General features: G+C 42.5%; 1 long non-coding RNA gene across 1 annotated transcript in view; it reads right to left on the reverse strand.

The window, feature by feature from the left end:
- Nucleotides 1-1583: 1583 nt before the first annotated feature.
- Nucleotides 1584-17064, reverse strand: part of LOC308578357 — a 204628-nt gene continuing 189147 nt past the window's right edge. Inside the window, exon 2 of the long non-coding RNA XR_014003894.1 lies at nucleotides 1584-1758. This is a non-coding gene — a long non-coding RNA (uncharacterized lncRNA). The remainder of the gene's footprint in view (nucleotides 1759-17064) is intronic.

Here is a 17064-nt window from a genome sequence, read left to right on the forward strand (position 1 = left end):
TTTTTTCTTTATTCTTTCTTTTCCATGCGTTTTGTTGGATACATAGGCCCCTCACCACTGCCTTACTTGCATCCCATACAGTACTCAGTTTTGTCCCTTTATCTAAGTTATCCTGAAAGTATTCTACCAGTTTTTTCTGTATTTTTTCAGCAAATTTTTGGTCGGCCCATAAGTTATCGTTCAATCTCCATCTGAAAGTTCGCTCTTCAAATCCTTTTAACTCCATCTTGATCGGGTTGTGGTCTGAGATAACTTTAGCCTGTATTTCAATTTTTTGGATTCTTGGTATGAGTTCACTCGAGACCCATATTTGGTCTATTCTTGACATTGATTGGTTTGGTTCCGAGTGATACGTAAATTGTTTTTCTAGAGGGTGCCTGAATCTCCAGATATCAATTAGGTTACAGTTCTTGATCATCGTAAAAAAAGTCTTAGGCAGCTTCCCTTCTTTACTCTTTGCTTTCCTTTTTTTTATATATAAAATTTTTTATTGCGTTTCTTTTCATAGGTTCACAGATTCAGTTACAAAGCAAGAAACAAGAAACAGTTTTTAAAAAAAAATAAAGAAAAATAAAAAAGAAAAAAACAAGTTAATTATGTTTCAGATCATCCTTCTATAAGTTACTTTCCACTGGACCTCCTCACATCCTCCCAACATTGCGTTCTTTAAACTAACAATATCAGCAATTTATCATCTTATTTCACCGCTTACTGTACCTTTCAATTTATTATGTTGCCAATTTCAAAAACTTGTAATTCAATTTGATACCTTTAAAATAAACATAATATATTTGTTTCAAGTTTGTCTCCTTTTTTTTTTCATAACTTACTTTGTCATTTACCTAATCAAGTTGCGGAAGCATAACGTTTCTTAGTCGTGCACCATCTTAACATTCAAACAACTTATAATATTTTTGCAAATAGTCCTTGAATTTTTTCCAGTCCTCCTCAATTGTTTCTTCGCTCAGATCTCGAATTCTGCCAGTCATTTCTGCCAATTCCATGTAGTCCATCATCTGCGTCTGCCAGTCCTCCAGTGTGGGTAAATCTTGTGTCTTCCAGTACTTTGCGATAAGAATTCTTGCTGCTGTGGTTGCATACATAAACAAAGTTCTGTCTTTCTTTAACACCTTCCGGTCCACCATGCCCAGAAGGAAGGCCTCCGGTTTCTTGGGGAAGGTATATTTAAATACCTTTTTCAATTCATTATATATCATTTCCCAGAAGGCCTTCACTTTCGGGCAGGTCCACCAGAGGTGAAAGAATGTCCCTTCTGCCTCCTTACATTTCCAACATTTGTTATCAGACAGGTGGTATATCTTAGCTAGCTTGACTGGGGTCATGTACCACCGGTATACCATTTTCATAATGTTCTCTTTCAAGGCACTACATGCCGTAAACTTCATACCGGTGTTCCACAACCTTTCCCAGTCCTCAGACATAATGTTATGTCCAACATCCTGTGCCCATTTTATCATAGCAGATTTAACTGTCTCGTCCTGTGTATTCCATTTAAGCAGCAAGTTATACATTCTCGAAAGTACCTTAGTTTTTGGTTCTAATAGTTCCGTCTCCAGTTTCGATTTTTCCACCTGGAAACCAACTTTTTTATCCATTTTAAAAACCTCTTGAATTTGAGCATAATGTAACCAATCTCGCACCTTACTTTTTAGTTTATCCTGGCTCTGTAGCTTCCAGTTGTCTCCAGTTCTTTCAATTAATTCCCAATATTTCGGCCAGTAGGCCTCCATATTGGGCCTTTTTTTGAGAACCTTGGCCTCCATCGGTGATAGCCACCTCGGGGTCTTACCTTCTAATAAATCCTTGTACTTCATCCAGACGGCAAAAATTGATTTTCTGACAATATGGTTTTTAAACAATTTATGAACTTTCGCCTTGTCATACCACAAATATGCATGCCTACTCTTTGCTTTCCTTAATCTATCCATTTCTGTTGATACCACACCGTTCATGTCTCCCATTATTATAATTTTTTTATCCAAGTATTCAAATAGTTTTTCTTCCAGTAGTCTAAAAAATTCTGTCTTATTCCCATTTGGAGCATAAATTCTGATAATTATCAATTCTTCGCCTTGCCATTTAATTTGGGCCGCTATTATTCTTCCTTCTTCATCTTTAAATAATTGACGGGACTCAATTTTGTTTTTAATATATAGGACAACGCCTCTTTTTTTCTTTTTGTCCGAAGATATAAATTCATTCCCTAACCTTTTATTAATAAGGATTTTCCTATGTTTTTTGGCCACGTGCGTTTCTTGAAGGCATATGATGTCCAGATTCTTCTTCTTTAGAATATGTTCAATTCCGTTCCGTTTCTTCTTATCGTTCATTCCATTGATGTTCCAGTTCCATAATTTTAGCGTCATTCTCCTTACCACTATCTAGATTTAAAGATTTAGACTTAAAACCTTTCTGTCTCTTCTCCTTCTTCTTCTTCTCCCTCCTCTTCCGACTCTCTTTCAGTCTGCTCTTCTTCTTCACCTAATTCAAATTCTTCCCTCCTTCTTGTTCCTCCTTCTGCTCCTTTGCTCTCTTCCTCCCCTTGTTGTAATTCTTTATATCTTCTTGTGAATTTTCCAATTTCCTCAGGACTTAGCAATCTTCTTTTTACTCCTTTGTAGAAGAATGAGACACCTTCCGGAAATTCCCATCTGAAATCAATCTTGTTTTTCTTGAGTAATTGTACCAGTGGCTTGTAGGCTTCTCTTCGTTTCAACAACCTTATTGGAATATCTTTAAATATAATTATGTAATTCCCATCAATGTAAAGTCTCTTCTCTCTGTTCCTTTGCAAAATCAAGTTTCTCATCTCTCTATCTTTAAAGGTAATTAGACAATCACCTGGGAATTTCTTTACCCTACTTGATCTGATTTTGATTCTGTATGCATTATGTATTGTCTTTGCCAATTCTTCTTCCGATATCTCCATCCACTGCGCAATTTCCTTTATTAGTCTTTCTCTTATATTCTTGTTTTGCATTTCCGGTACTTGCCTCAACCTTAAATTAACTTCTCTCTGTTTCAGTTCGTTCATTGCGATAGAGTCTTTTATTTCCTCTTGTATTTTATTTAAATCTGCAATCTCATTTCTCATTTTCTCCTCTTCTCGCTTCATCTCTTTCATTTCCTGCTTTGTCTTCTTAAATCCCTCATCCACTCTCCTAGAAACCTCCTTAATCTGTCCTTTCAGTTCACTGACTGTCTCCTCGATCTTTTTATCCATTTTCCCTATTTTATTGTCTACCTGTTCTAACTTTGTCTCCAGATTCTTTTCACTTTGTTTTATTTCTGCAAACATCTTCAATATTTCTATTCTAAATTCTGTTTCCTGCTTTGAGGCTCTCCTGTCTGTTGGTGTCCCCCCTTCTGTCCCTTTTTTCTGTGTATGCGACATGTTCCTCTGTATCTCAATATCCAATATATACTGTGTATACACTATGTAGTTTTGTATTTGCGTCACTATTAAGTACTCTCAAACGCTATTAGGTTAACCACCCAAAAACAGAAGATATCTCCTATATAAGAGGGGGGGGGGAAAGGTATAGCAAGAAAAAGAACAAATTACAAAAACACAATTTCCTTAAGCTTTCCTCTCAGTGTCCTAAATATTGTCGCTTCCCCTACCCATATGGGGGGGGGTAGTTATTAATCCGCGTTCTTCTTGCCCCTATCTGGGCTAATCCAGTTCAAGCTGGTCAAGATACTCTTCTTGCCCCTATTCGGGCTAAATCCCACCAAAGCGTTAGACAGGTAGAACTGTACTTTATATTTCTGAGTAGTCCAAAAGGCGATGTCTAGATTTGAGGAGTAGGTCAGCTTAAATCTTCCAATGTAGTTTTTAAGTTGATATTAATACTAGTCCCAAAAGTGTAGTTCAGTAGTGGAGGGGGTGTCTCACTTGCGTAGTTGTCACCTAAGTATTTCGCCAAACCTAAGTCACCGCCACCTAATTTTCAAATTTGTGTTTGGCTTGAACCAAACCAAACTGAGAGGGTAATTCTTCCAACCTAAATCACAAAGAGAGTGGTTCTTCCACCTTAGGGAAAGAGAGTCTTTAAATAAACTTCCACACTGCCTATTTCCAGCTGTTCATTTTAGTTTGTTTTTTAAATTCAGTTCACACTGATTGAACGTTCCTTAGCAGAGTTTTAAGCAAGGGGGGAGTCCGGGGGGCCTCCAAATAGTTTCCTTTTTATTTAAAGATGTTTTAGAGTGGTCTGGAATGGCGTCGGAAGTCCTTCTAATCCTCCAGTTAATATGGCGTCGGAGTTTCTTTCTAGCTTCTTCACTGAGGTGTGACCAATAGTCCTCTCTATTCTCCTATAGCCTCAATTACAGTTATTACTGGGTCTCTCTTACTCACGAAGCTTCTCTGTTCCCCCTTTAATTTCTTCTTTTCTCCTCTTTCTTTACCGAAAGTTACTTTTTAACTTAGTTAAACTCAAGTCCAAAAAGTCTCGGGGGAAACAGAAACAGTAACCGCTAGCGGCAACTTACTTTCTCTTTTGGCTCTGCAGACAGTGCTGCGTCTTTTTCGATGATGTCAGACGAGCCGCTGAACTCGGATTCTTCTCTTTTTTAGCCGGGAGCTTTCTTATTATTTGTCACTAACTCTCAAAGTTCTTGGTAGCAAATCCGGCTTTCTTCGTGTCGAGAGCGGAGCGCTATTCTCTGCAGGCTCGGGGCTTCGCTAGTTAGCCGCCGCAATGGCTGCCCGATTGTCCGCTGCTCGTTCCGTCGCTCTCTTCGCCTCCTTTCAGGGGTTACCTGGCGAACCGGACGAGCGGCTTTGACACCGCCGGGAACCTAGACCTCTAGACACCCTCCAGAGGTTTATTGGGGGGTCTTGGAGAGTCACAGCTAGTCAGTGTCAGCAAGACTGAGCTAGCTGGAACGAAGACAGCTTTCTAAGTTCCAGATACTCTTTAGTGGAGACAGTAGTTGGAAATGACTCAAACGCCAAGATTTTTAAGCATCTGGCAATTACTATTCCTATTAGAAAGCACACTGTGATATTTTCCCATTTCCCCACAAGAACTTTCTGCAAACAGGGCTGAATCAAGGCTGTAAAGCTATTTCCTGGTAGTTGAGGGATAGTGTAGAGGCCTCCGGCTAACCTCCTTCTGTCTTGAGAGGTGAGGTCAAACTGCTGCATTGGCAACAACGAAGAGACCTTCCTGAGGTGCAAGCCTGGGCAGTGTGTATGGTGGTCCTGAGATGCCCAGATGACAAGATCCCCCGCTCAGCCTCGCTGGTGTGGTCCAAAGGAAAGCAGAGCAATATGTTTTGCACCAGCTTGGCTGCAGGAGTTGCTCAAAATTAGCATACAGGAGCCGCACAGCCATTAGCAGAGAGCGCTGACTTTTTCCTGTGGACAATTGGACTTAAAACAAGTACCCGTGAGTAGAAACGGAAAATTGGATCAAGAAATTGTTTTAATTTGGTATCGAAGCGGGAAGGTGCAAACAGGAAGTCCGCCTTCCGCTTTTTTGTATATAGACTAAAGCAAAAATTTTGCAAGCTAAAGCCGGGAAGCTGTTAAAAAAGACTAAATTGCCTACATTTAGAACCACTGAAACCCCCCTTGGAAGGAGGAGAAAAGGGGGGGAACTCTGTTTAACCCCAGCAGGAGAGGGAGTGAAGAAGGATAAGTTTCCACCGTCTCTAACCTGGGAACGGGGTGTCAGAGACAGAAACTGTTGGAGAGGTTCATTGACTGTGAACGTAACACTATGACAGACAGCTAATGAAGAGAAACAAGTTGATTCTAATGTTGCCTTTTACATTTTAAAGAAACAAAATACTTGAAAAACATCTGAAACATCTGAAAAATGAAAGTAACTTTCCATTGTCTTAAAAAAAAAAATGGATACAAGTAGATTGTCTCCTCTAGAGGGAGCTTGCTAAATTGTTGTTGCAGCATATTTGAGACCCAACATCTGTGAGATTAAGACTGTGGGAACAGTCTTTTCTGACCTTGAACAAAGATGAGCTGGGAGAAAGACTGGGTGCTTGCTTTATGCAAGACAAATGCTTTGCTGGAACAGATGCATGAGAAAATGGACTTGATGAATGAGAAAATGGATTTGACTGTTGTTCTATTGATATAGAAATCATACAAGAACCAATCTATCAATCTGTACTGACTGGGCAGGTGCAGATGACAATGGAGGAGGATGCGGCTGCACCTCAAATAGTACAAATGGAGAGACCCGAGGCCCTACAGGAGCATAAACCGCTGTTATTGAAGATTGAAGTTGGAGTGGGCCAAGGGGAATCTGGAGATGAGGAGGTTCTTAGCTTTGGAGAGACCATGAAATTTGATTTTAAATACATTTTGGATTATATCGAGGACTGTGGGGAGTGGGACTGTGGGGAATGGGCGAGCTGGATGAAGGGTGATGGAGATAATTTTGGACTGGAATTCCCCAGAGACCTACCCCCCAATTAGAAAGGAAAGAAATTAAGACAGAGACCAACAAAAGACAAGGAAAGAGGCAAGCACAAACAAGATGAAGAAGAACTGCAGAAGGGACATGGAAGAGATTTAAGGGCCTCGGATATAAGGCTTCCAGGTTGATGGACTAGATGGAATGGACAATAAGGACTGACATGACCCGAGACCAGGAAGAAGAGACGCTGGATGATGATTAGAAGAGAATTTATAATGGAATTTTTTTATTTTAGAATTAGCTAATGAATATTAGGGAAAATGTGGGAATGAAACTATACGACTCTAGTAGAAATGATATCAAGAGCTATGTATATTTGAAAACTAAGATTTAAGTTCTAAGGTACTTAGGGGTAAAGTAAGGTTAAATGAATTAAGGTAATCTCAATAACAGAATATGGGGAAAGATGGTAAGGATCTGTTGAGTTAAATATTAGGTTAAATTGTTAAGATAAATTTTATAACAAAAATTGAGAAAGATGGAAAGAATGTGCTGAAATAATTACTAAACTAGAACACAAAAACGGAGGTGTGAGGAGGTCAATGAAACAAGCAAATGGAAATTATGGATATGCAATTTGGGATTTGTGTTTTTTTTCCTTTTTCCTTTTTCCTTTTTACTGTCTTTTGCTGTATTGTTGTATTTTGTGTTTTTCTCTCTTTTTATTGTTTTCTTTTTTTGTATTGTAGTGTTGTTTTTTATTTTTTATTTTTTTTGTAATTCTGAAATTATCAATAAATATTATTTTTAAAAAACAAAACAAAACAAAATTAGCATACAGGATGCCATCCAACAAACTCCATTCCGGATTTGTGTAGAGTTTACTCCTTAGTCTTTTCTTCTCCTCAAGAAATCCCACAAGGTTTAGGATCAGGGTTTTCCTTCTCCTAGATAAGCAACCTTCCCAGGTTGACAAGCCTCACCTGCCCCTCATGTACAGAATGTGCAGAAACCACCATTTTGACCAATGGGCCCCCTATTGGTCTTGTCTGCTTAATTTGGTAGAGCCTGTCTTTGCACGCAAGGAAGTCCTTAACTCATTGAGGGTTTGAGACCCATCAACTACTCTCACCTGGTTTAACCAACCAGTCGAAGCCATTCCCGGGGTGTGGCTGCTGCCACACGCCAACAGCTTCTAGGAGCCAAAGGGAAGAACTGAGTACAGGGTGGGAACCAAAGGTGGATCTTGTTGTTTAGTCGTTTAGTCGTGTCCAACTCTTCCATGACCCCATGGACCAGAGCACGCCAGGCACTCCTGTCTTCCACTGCCTCCCGCAGTTTGGTCAAACTCATGCTCGGCTTCTGTCGTCCCCTTCTCTTTGTGCCCTCCATCTTTCCCAGCATCAGGGTCTTTTCCAGGGAGTCTTCTCTTCTCATGAGGTGCTAAAGTCTTGGAGCCTCAGCTTCACGATCTGTCCTTCCAGTGAGCACTCAGGGCTGATTTCCTTAAGAATGGATGCGTTTGATCTTCTTGCAGTCCATGGGACTCTCAAGAGTCTCCTCCAGCACCATAGAAATGGCCACTTTAGGAATCCCCTTACCTGGTTTCCATGAGTTAAATATGGGCAACAATTTTTTTAAAATGTGAACAAAACTGTCAAAAATTTACAGAATTCTGGAATAGTGAACAAGGAACAGTAAATGGGGTCATCTGGAGCTTTGAGGTACATTGCCAGCTGTATGTTGATGACACACAGCTCTACTTCTTTGCACTTGCGAGTATGGCAGTGGATGTGCTGGTCTTGCCTCCACAATGGACTGGACGAGAGTCAGTAAACTAAAGCTCAATCCAAATAAGGCTGAGGCACTGTTAGTGGGTGGTTCCCTAGACCAGATGGATGAGAGGTAGCCTGCTCTTGATGAGGTTACACCCCCTTCTGAAGGAGCAGGTGTGTAGCTTACAGGTACTTCTGGCTCCATTGCTGTTGCTTGAGGCTCTGGTGGCCCAGCGGTGCCCCTATCTGGACAGGGATGTTGGTTTCTGCTTTCTTCACTGTGCAGCGAAGTGCTTGTCACGGGACAATGTTTTGCATTCCACAGTCAGAGTACTGTTGGGTTTCCCACGGGAATGGGAGACTGGATGTGACGTACACTGGTTTCCTGTTTTTCACTCCTCTCTTGGTGTTCTTTGTTCCGAGGAGAAGGACGGTTGCTTCTCTGCTTTCGCAGAGGCAAGATGCATGTTTGTAATCTCTCAACATTGAAGTGAAAATAAAGCAAAGTTAAGCATGTGGCACGTACTGCTCATCCTTCCGCTGTGTACAGGACTCTGCAAAAACAACATTTTTGGTTATGGGCCCAGAAAAACGCAGTCAAACTGAAGGATGGACTCCAAGAAGCCGAGTCGGAATGCCGGCAGAGGGACAGAGAAACGGGTCGGCGTTATCTGCTCTGCGCGTCAAGTTGATTGATGAGAGGTATGTGCTCATGCTCCGGGCAGCCTGCCAGCTTCTAGTTTATGGCTTTATGGCTGGACTTTGAACTTTTAAAGCCGTTTTGCCGCGATACAGGCAAAGGCTCTAAGGCACAAGCTCACAGGCTTGGGAGGCTTGAAAACCGAAAGTACCTTTGAAAGTGCTTTTGGAATGAGGTTTGAAAGCAGCAGTGACGCAGCTTGATTAAACGCCGCGAAGATGGCAGATGCAAAGCTGGCTGATGCTTTTGGGATTCCTAAGCTCAATAAGAAAAACTACGCGGACTGGGTTCTCTATGCAGAGGCTATTCTGCGGAAAGAAGGTCTGTACAAAGTTATTACAGACAACCCCCCAGCTCCAGTTACAGACGAATGGAAAGCTAAGGATTCCAAAGTGATGGGAACTCTTACATTGATAGTATCCCCAGAAGAGCTCTGTCTGTTGCGTGATAAGACCACAGCCAGAGAAATTTGGGACACTTTAAGAGAGGCTCACTTGAGGACAGAAGCTGGTTCCTCAATGTACTACTATGCCAAGCTGCAAGGTATGGCTCTTGCTGAAGGTGGAGATGTGCGTAAACATCTGATGGAGATGCAGAATCTGAGACATGAGCTGCAACAGAGAGGACTCACCTTTCCAGAGGCTGTGTATTCCTTCATGATACTACATTCTTTGGGTCCAAGTTGGGAGTCCGTTGCCACTCAGATTGCTGTTCAGCCAACTGCTCAGCTCACAGTAGCCTATGTTACTGCCGTGATACTGAATGAAGCAGACCGCCGGGGTGCTAGCTGCATGGGTAAGGGGGAGTCTTCACAGACGTCATCCCAGAGTGCAGTGGAACCACCAGATGGCGCCAAAGCTTTGAAGGCAGTGAAATGCTACTCGTGTGAACGTCTAGGCCATATGAAGAGGGAATGCAGATATCCCAGGGCCAAGACAGAGCAGCGCAGCGGAAGCTCATCGTGTGGAAAAGGCCAAAGCAAAGGCAAAGGTCCAGTGTCCAGGACAACGCAGCACAAGGCAATGGTCTCACGCTTCACTCCAAACGTCGCAAAGGTCCAGAAGACGTCTAGATCTTTCTTCGTTGTTGATTCAGCAGCTACCCACCACATGTGCAACGATAAGCAACTGTTCGTGTCTTTTACACCGCAGGAAGGTGCGATTCACCAGGCGGATGACCACACGATCCCCAGTCAAGGCTACGGAACTGTTGTTCTTCACAGTTTGGACTTATCGATACAAGATGTGCTTTACGTACCAGATGCCACACACAATCTACTCAGCGTTATGCAACTGAATGAACGGAACATTGACGTTTCCTTCAAGAACAAGAAATGCACCATCACAAAGAAAGACGATTATGTATTGCATGCTGAATGTGTTGATCATTTGTTTGTTCTGTATTATGATGATGTTGTGCAGAATGATACTTGTTGCATTGCAGGTTCTAACAAAAGTTTGCATGCAGGATGTATTCACGATTTTCACAGGAAATTTGGTCATTTGCATTTTGAGGCAGTATCTAAAATGCCTGCCTTGGTTGAAGGTATGACTATTAAACCCTGCAGGTACCACATGAAGTGCAAGGCATGCGCAGCAAACAAAGTGAAAATGTCTGCGAAAGGTAAGGTGTCTAGTAGGCAAGCCACAGAACCATACCAGGTTGTTCATGCTGATTTAGTTGGTCCACTATCACTCTCTTTGGGTGGAAATAGGTACTTCATGGTTCTCATTGATGCATTTTCCAGGTATATTTACGTGTACAATCTCAAGCAGAAATCAGAGGCTTTTCCAAGGTTCAAGGAATTCTGTGCTTGGTTGAAGATAAAGACTCTTTTCACTGATCGCGGGGGAGAATTCACTTCTCAGCAGTTTGAAGCTTTTCTGACTGAGAAAGGAATTCAGCATGATTTGTCCAGTCCTCGCTCGCCATGGCAGAATGGACTTTGCGAAAGGGCAAATCAGACATTGCTTCAAGGGTTAAAAACCTTGCTGCATGATGCCAATCTTCCAGAGAGTTATTGGGCCGAATCTCTCTCGTGTTTTGTTTACAGTTACAATCGCAGGTTATCTTCAGCGATTGGTTGCACCCCCTATGAGAAGATGTTTGGCAAGAAACCGTACATCAAACACATGAAAATTTTTGGTTCTGACATGTGGGTTCACACACCACAAAGCTCCAAGTTAGGCAAGTGTGGATTGCATGGTATCTTTCTAGGTTATCAGAAAGGTTCTTACAGAATAATGATGACTGACACTAAGACAATTAAGCTCACAAGAAGTGTTGAGTACAATGCCAAGTGGGGGGAGAATGTGGGAATTTTTCAATGTTATCCTGATGACAGTGATGAGACTGAGGATAAGCAACAGCAAAAGCAGCCGCAACAACCCACACCCACTGATGAAGGTTCTGATTCTGAGTCTGAAACTGAATCGGATGATTCAGAGGATTTCAAGAGTGCGAAAGCCTCTATGCGACCCTCTGAAAGCTCTGATCAAGAATTGGAAGAACCATTGTTTACAATAGGCCACTTTTCTCCTAAGAAGGAAGAGGAAAGTGTTGAGGACTTAAGGATAATTCGCAGGTCACAAAGAGCCACAAAAGGCAGACATCCAAAGAGATTTGCTGATGAATTTGCTAAGACAGCAGTAGCAGCTGTTAAAAGCTCCAAGAAGGTATTTGAACCTTCAAGTTTCCAAGAAATCCAGGATTTGGATTCTAAGGAAGCTGAGCCATGGTTAAATGCCATGAAGGCTGAGCTTGATTCCTTGGAAAGGAACAAAACATGGGAGCTAGTTCCAGTAGTTCCAGGAATGAAACTGCTTGGAAGCAAATGGGTCTTCAAAGCGAAGACAGATCAAAATGGCAAGATAGTCAGACACAAAGCCAGATTGGTAGCCAGAGGTTTTGCACAGGTACCAGGTGAAGACTATCACGAGACCTACTCACCCACAGTGAGATATGAGAGCATTAGGCTTATGTATGCTCAAGCTAGCTGCAGAGGAGAATCTACACGTTAGTCACCACGATGTAAATACAGCATTTTTGTACGGATCTCTAGGTGAATCACTTTACATGCTTCCACCTGATGGCGTACAGGTAAAACAGGGATTTGTTTGTGCTCTAAAGAAGTCCCTTTATGGTCTCAAACAAAGTGCACGGTGTTGGCACACAAAACTCACTGAGACATTGTTTTCTCTAGGTTTTCAGCAAGGGAAAGCTGATCCATGTGTATTTGTCAAAGAGGAGGGGCAAAAGAAGCTGTATTGTTTGTTTTATGTTGATGATATTTTATTCTTTTGGAAAGATGTCACAATGTACAATAACACCCTAGCTCAACTGAAAGAGCACTTTGACATGAAAGATCTTGGTGAGGTAAACAACTACTTATCTCTGGAAATAGAGAGAGATCAAAGTGGTAACATTCTAGTACACCAGTCACGGAAAATTGCTGATGTGTTAAGCAAACTGAACCTGATGGATGCTAACCCTGTAGACACACCGATGACAACAGGTTATCAGGTAGAAAACACTGAAGAAGCATTTTCTGACACTACACTGTACAGAAGTGTGCTAGGCAAGCTAAACTTCATTGCCAGATGTTCAAGACCTGACATTGCTGTTAGCTGTAATTTGCTAAGCAGACAAGTTAACAATCCCACTGTTAAGGATTGGAAAGCTCTAAAACGCATAGCACGCTATTTGAAAGGCACTATGCATTACAGACTGAGATTTAACAATCAGAAGTCTGGTGGTCTTGAGATATTTGCAGATGCAAGTTTTGGAAGTGACACTACAGACAGGAAAAGTACGTCTGGAGTTTGCTACATGTACAATCAGGGTCTATTTGATTGGTCATGCAAGAAGCAAACAACAATTAGCTTAAGTACTTGTGAAGCTGAACTGAATGCACTGTCTTATTCACTTAAGGATTGTGAATGGTTGTTACAATTGTGCAAAGACATGAAAATTCCTGTCAAATGTCCAATCCAGGTTTACCAGGAAAACAAAGCATGTTTGGCTTTGCTGAATTCGGAAGGTTGTAAGCAAAGCACGAAGCACTTGCAATTGAAGTTGCAACATGCTAAGGAACATATTCAGAAGGGACTCATAACGGTGTCCTATATGCCAGGTAATGAAATTCCTGCTGATGTATTGTCCAAGATTGTGTCAAGGGATCAACACTGTACCTATGTACAGAAATTGGGTTTGTACTGATATTGTACGAACACGCTGCCCAGTGATGTTCACAGAAAGGGGGAGGATGTTGGTTTCTGCTTTCTTCACTGTGCAGCGAAGTGCTTGTCACGGGACAATGTTTTGCATTCCACAGTCAGAGTACTGTTGGGTTTCCCACGGGAATGGGAGACTGGATGTGACGCACACTGGTTTCCTGTTTTTCACTCCTCTCTTGGTGTTCTTTGTTCCGAGGAGAAGGACGGTTGCTTCTCTGCTTTCGCAGAGGTAAGATGCATGTTTGTAATCTCTCAACATTGAAGTGAAAATAAAGCAAAGTTAAGCATGTGGCACGTACTGCTCATACTTCCGCTGTGTACAGGACTCTGCAAAAACAACAAGGGATAGCCTAACGTCTGTTGTCTAATCTCTGGCAACCTCTAGGTTAGATTACTGTAATATGTTATATGTAGGGCTGCTTCTGAAGATGGTTCGGATACTTCAGCTGGTGCAGAATTCAGCGGCCAAGTTGCTCACTGGGGCAAGACAGTTTGAGCATATAATACAATCCTGACATTGGTGCTAGTTTCAACTTATAAAGCCTTAAACAGCTCATGATTGCAATACCTCAAGGACCACCTCTTCCTATAAGACCTAACTTGGACTTGGATCATCATGTGAGCCCTTTCTTTGTGTGCCTTCTCCACAAGAGCCCCAAAGGGTGGAACACCAGAACGGGCCTTTTCTGCAGTGGCTCCCTGCTTGTGGGATGCTCTCTCCAGGGAGGCTCACCTGATGCCTTTGTTGTATATCTTTAGGTGCCAGGTGAAAATGTTTCTCTATAACTAAGACTTTGGCTGATCAAACATAGAATCATAGAATCATAGAATCATAGAATCATAGAGTTGGAAGAGACCACAAGGGCCATCGAGTCCAACCCCCTGCCAAGCAGGAAACACCATCAGAGCACTCCTGACATATGGTTGTCAAGCCTCTGCTTAAAGACCTCCAAAGTAGGAGACTCCACCACACTCCTTGGCAGCAAATTCCACTGTCGAACAGCTCTTACTGTCAGGAAGTTCTTCCTAATGTTTAGGTGGAATCTTCTTTCTTGTAGTTTGGATCCATTGCTCCGTGTCCGCTTCTCTGGAGCAGCAGAAAACAACCTTTCTCCCTCCTCTATGTGACATCCTTTTATATATTTGAACATGGCTATCATATCACCCCTTAACCTCCTCTTCTCCAGGCTAAACATGCCCAGCTCCCTTAGCCGTTCCTCATAAGGCATCGTTTCCAGGCCTTTGACCATTTTGGTTGCCCTCCTCTGGACACGTTCCAGTTTGTCAGTGTCCTTCTTGAATTGTGGTGCCCAGAACTGGACACAGTACTCCAGGTGTGGTCTGACCAGAGCAGAATACAGTGGCACTATTACTTCCCTTGATCTAGATGCTATACTCCTATTGATGCAGCCCAGAATTGCATTGGCTTTTTTAGCTGCCGCGTCACACTGTTGGCTCATGTCAAGTTTGTGGTCAACCAAGACTCCTAGATCCTTTTCACATGTACTGCTCTCAAGCCAGGTGTCACCCATCTTGTATTTGTGCCTCTCATTTTTTTTGCCCAAGTGCAATACTTTACATTTCTCCCTGTTAAAATTCATTTTGTTTGTTTTTGCCCAGTTCTCTAATCTGTCAAGGTCGTTTTGAAGTGTGATCCTGTCCTCTGGGGTGTTAGCCACCCCTCCCAGTTTGGTGTCATCTGCAAATTTGATCAGGATGCCCTTGAGTCCATCATCCAAGTCGTTGATAAAGATGTTAAATAAGACCGGGCCCAAGACAGAACCCTGTGGCACCCCACTAGTCACTCTTCTCCAGGATGAAGAGGAACCATTGATGAGCACCCTTTGGGTTCGGTCAGTCAGCCAGTTACAAATCCACTGAGTGGTAGCAGAGTCAAGACCGCATTTTACCAGCTTCTTTACAAGAATGTCATGGGGCACCTTGTCAAATGCCTTACTGAAATCAAGGTAGGCTATATCCACTGAGTTCCCTTCATCTACCAGGCTTGTAATTCTGTCAAAAAATGAGATCAGGTTAGTCTGACATGACTTATTTTTCAGAAATCCATGCTGACTATTGGTGATCACAGCATTCCTTTCTAGGTGCTCACAGACTGTTTGCTTAATGATCTGCTCCAGAATCTTCCCTGCTATTGATGTCAGACTGACTGGGCGGTAATTATTTGGGTCCTCTCTTTTCCCCTTTTTGAAAATAGGGACAACATTTGCCCTCCTCCAGTCTGCCGGGACTTCGCCTGTTCTCCAGGAATTCTCGAAGATGACTGCCAGTGGTTCTGAGATCACATCTGCCAGTTCTTTTAATACTCTTGGATGCAGTTCATCTGGCCCTGGAGACTTGAATACATCTAAACTAGCCAAATATTCTTGTACTGTCTCCTTAGTTATTCTGGGCTGTGTTTCCTTTGCAGAATCATTTGCTCCAAATTCTTCAGGTCGGGCATTGTTTTCTTTATCGGAGAAGACTGAGGCAAAGAAGGCATTGAGGAGTTCAGCCCTTTCTGTGTCCCCTGTTTGCATTTCACCATGTTGCATTTCAACATTCTATGGCCTTTCAAATGTTTTTGTGGGGACTTCCGCTTTGCTGCTGATTGCTTCCGGACGCTCATCTCGGGAGTTCCAAGGGGTGAGCACTCACCGAAGGGGTGAAAGAGGGGGTTGCTAGGCTTCACAACTCCCAAAAGATCCAGGAGGGCTTCCTGCATCTAAAAGGACACGCTGAGGCGTTGGAGGGGTCTTCAGAGTTGAAGGAGACCACAGACGCCCACAACAGCGTTCCCTCCCCACGGAGAGAAAGCCTGACTTCGGGAGTGATCCTGCAGCATAAGCTCCAAAGAAAAGAGGCGTCTGGTATCCGCAAGCACGGTTGGTCCCCCGGAAAAAGCTATCAAAACATAGGTAATTAAGCATAAATCTTACGGCAGCTAGAGGCTTCTTTGAACTGGAAGCTGTACAAAGGACTGGGAGTTCAACCGAAGTGAATGGAAAGATAGCTGAGATTAACCAGACGCTTAATTAATGCAAGAGAAAGAGGAGGTCAAACCCATTGCATTTTGAAATACAATCCAGGAAAAAACAAGGTGGAGAAGAGAATTACAATTATATTGTTTTACAACAGCTTGCATGGACTGCTGTAATATCAAATCAAGAAAGAAATAAGGGGGAAAAGACTAAAAGGTGAACTATCCCTTTAATATATTGGACAACATCTCTTGGAGTTTTATGAAGAAAAATCTACATGGGATGGGGGTATGCCAAGGTTTTGAAAATGGTATAGGTGCAATATATTCTGAACAAAAAGCTAAATTAATTGTAAATAATGTGGTGACGGCAGAATTTAAGATAGAAAAAGGGACACGACAGGGATGCCCAATCTCCCCATTGCTTTTTATATCGGTCCTGGAGGTTCTGCTAAATATGATCAGAAGGGACCGGTTGGTTAAAGGTATACAGGTCGGAGCCAAACAGTACAAACTGAGAGCATTTGCAGATCATAGAATCATAGAATCATAGAATCATAGAATCCTAGAGTTGGAAGAGACCACAAGGGCCATCGAGTCCAACCCCCTGCCAAGCAGGAAACACCATCAGAGCACTCCTGACATATGGTTGTCAAGCCTCTGCTTAAAGACCTCCAAAGTAGGAGACTCCACCACACTCCTTGGCAGCAAATTCCACTGTCGAACAGCTCTTACTGTCAGGAAGTTCTTCCTAATGTTTACGTGGAATCTTCTTTCTTGTAGTTTGGATCCATTGCTCCGTGTCCGCTTCTCTGGAGCAGCAGAAAACAACCTTTCTCCCTCCTCTATGTGACATCCTTTTATATATTTGAACATGGCTATCATATCACCCCTTAACCTCCTCTTCTCCAGGCTAAACATGCCCAGCTCCCTTAGCCGTTCCTCATAAGGCATCGTTTCCAGG

Source organism: Podarcis bocagei, assembly GCF_964188305.1.
Source record: "Podarcis bocagei genome assembly, chromosome: W".
In the NCBI taxonomy this organism is placed as follows: domain Eukaryota; kingdom Metazoa; phylum Chordata; class Lepidosauria; order Squamata; family Lacertidae; genus Podarcis; species Podarcis bocagei.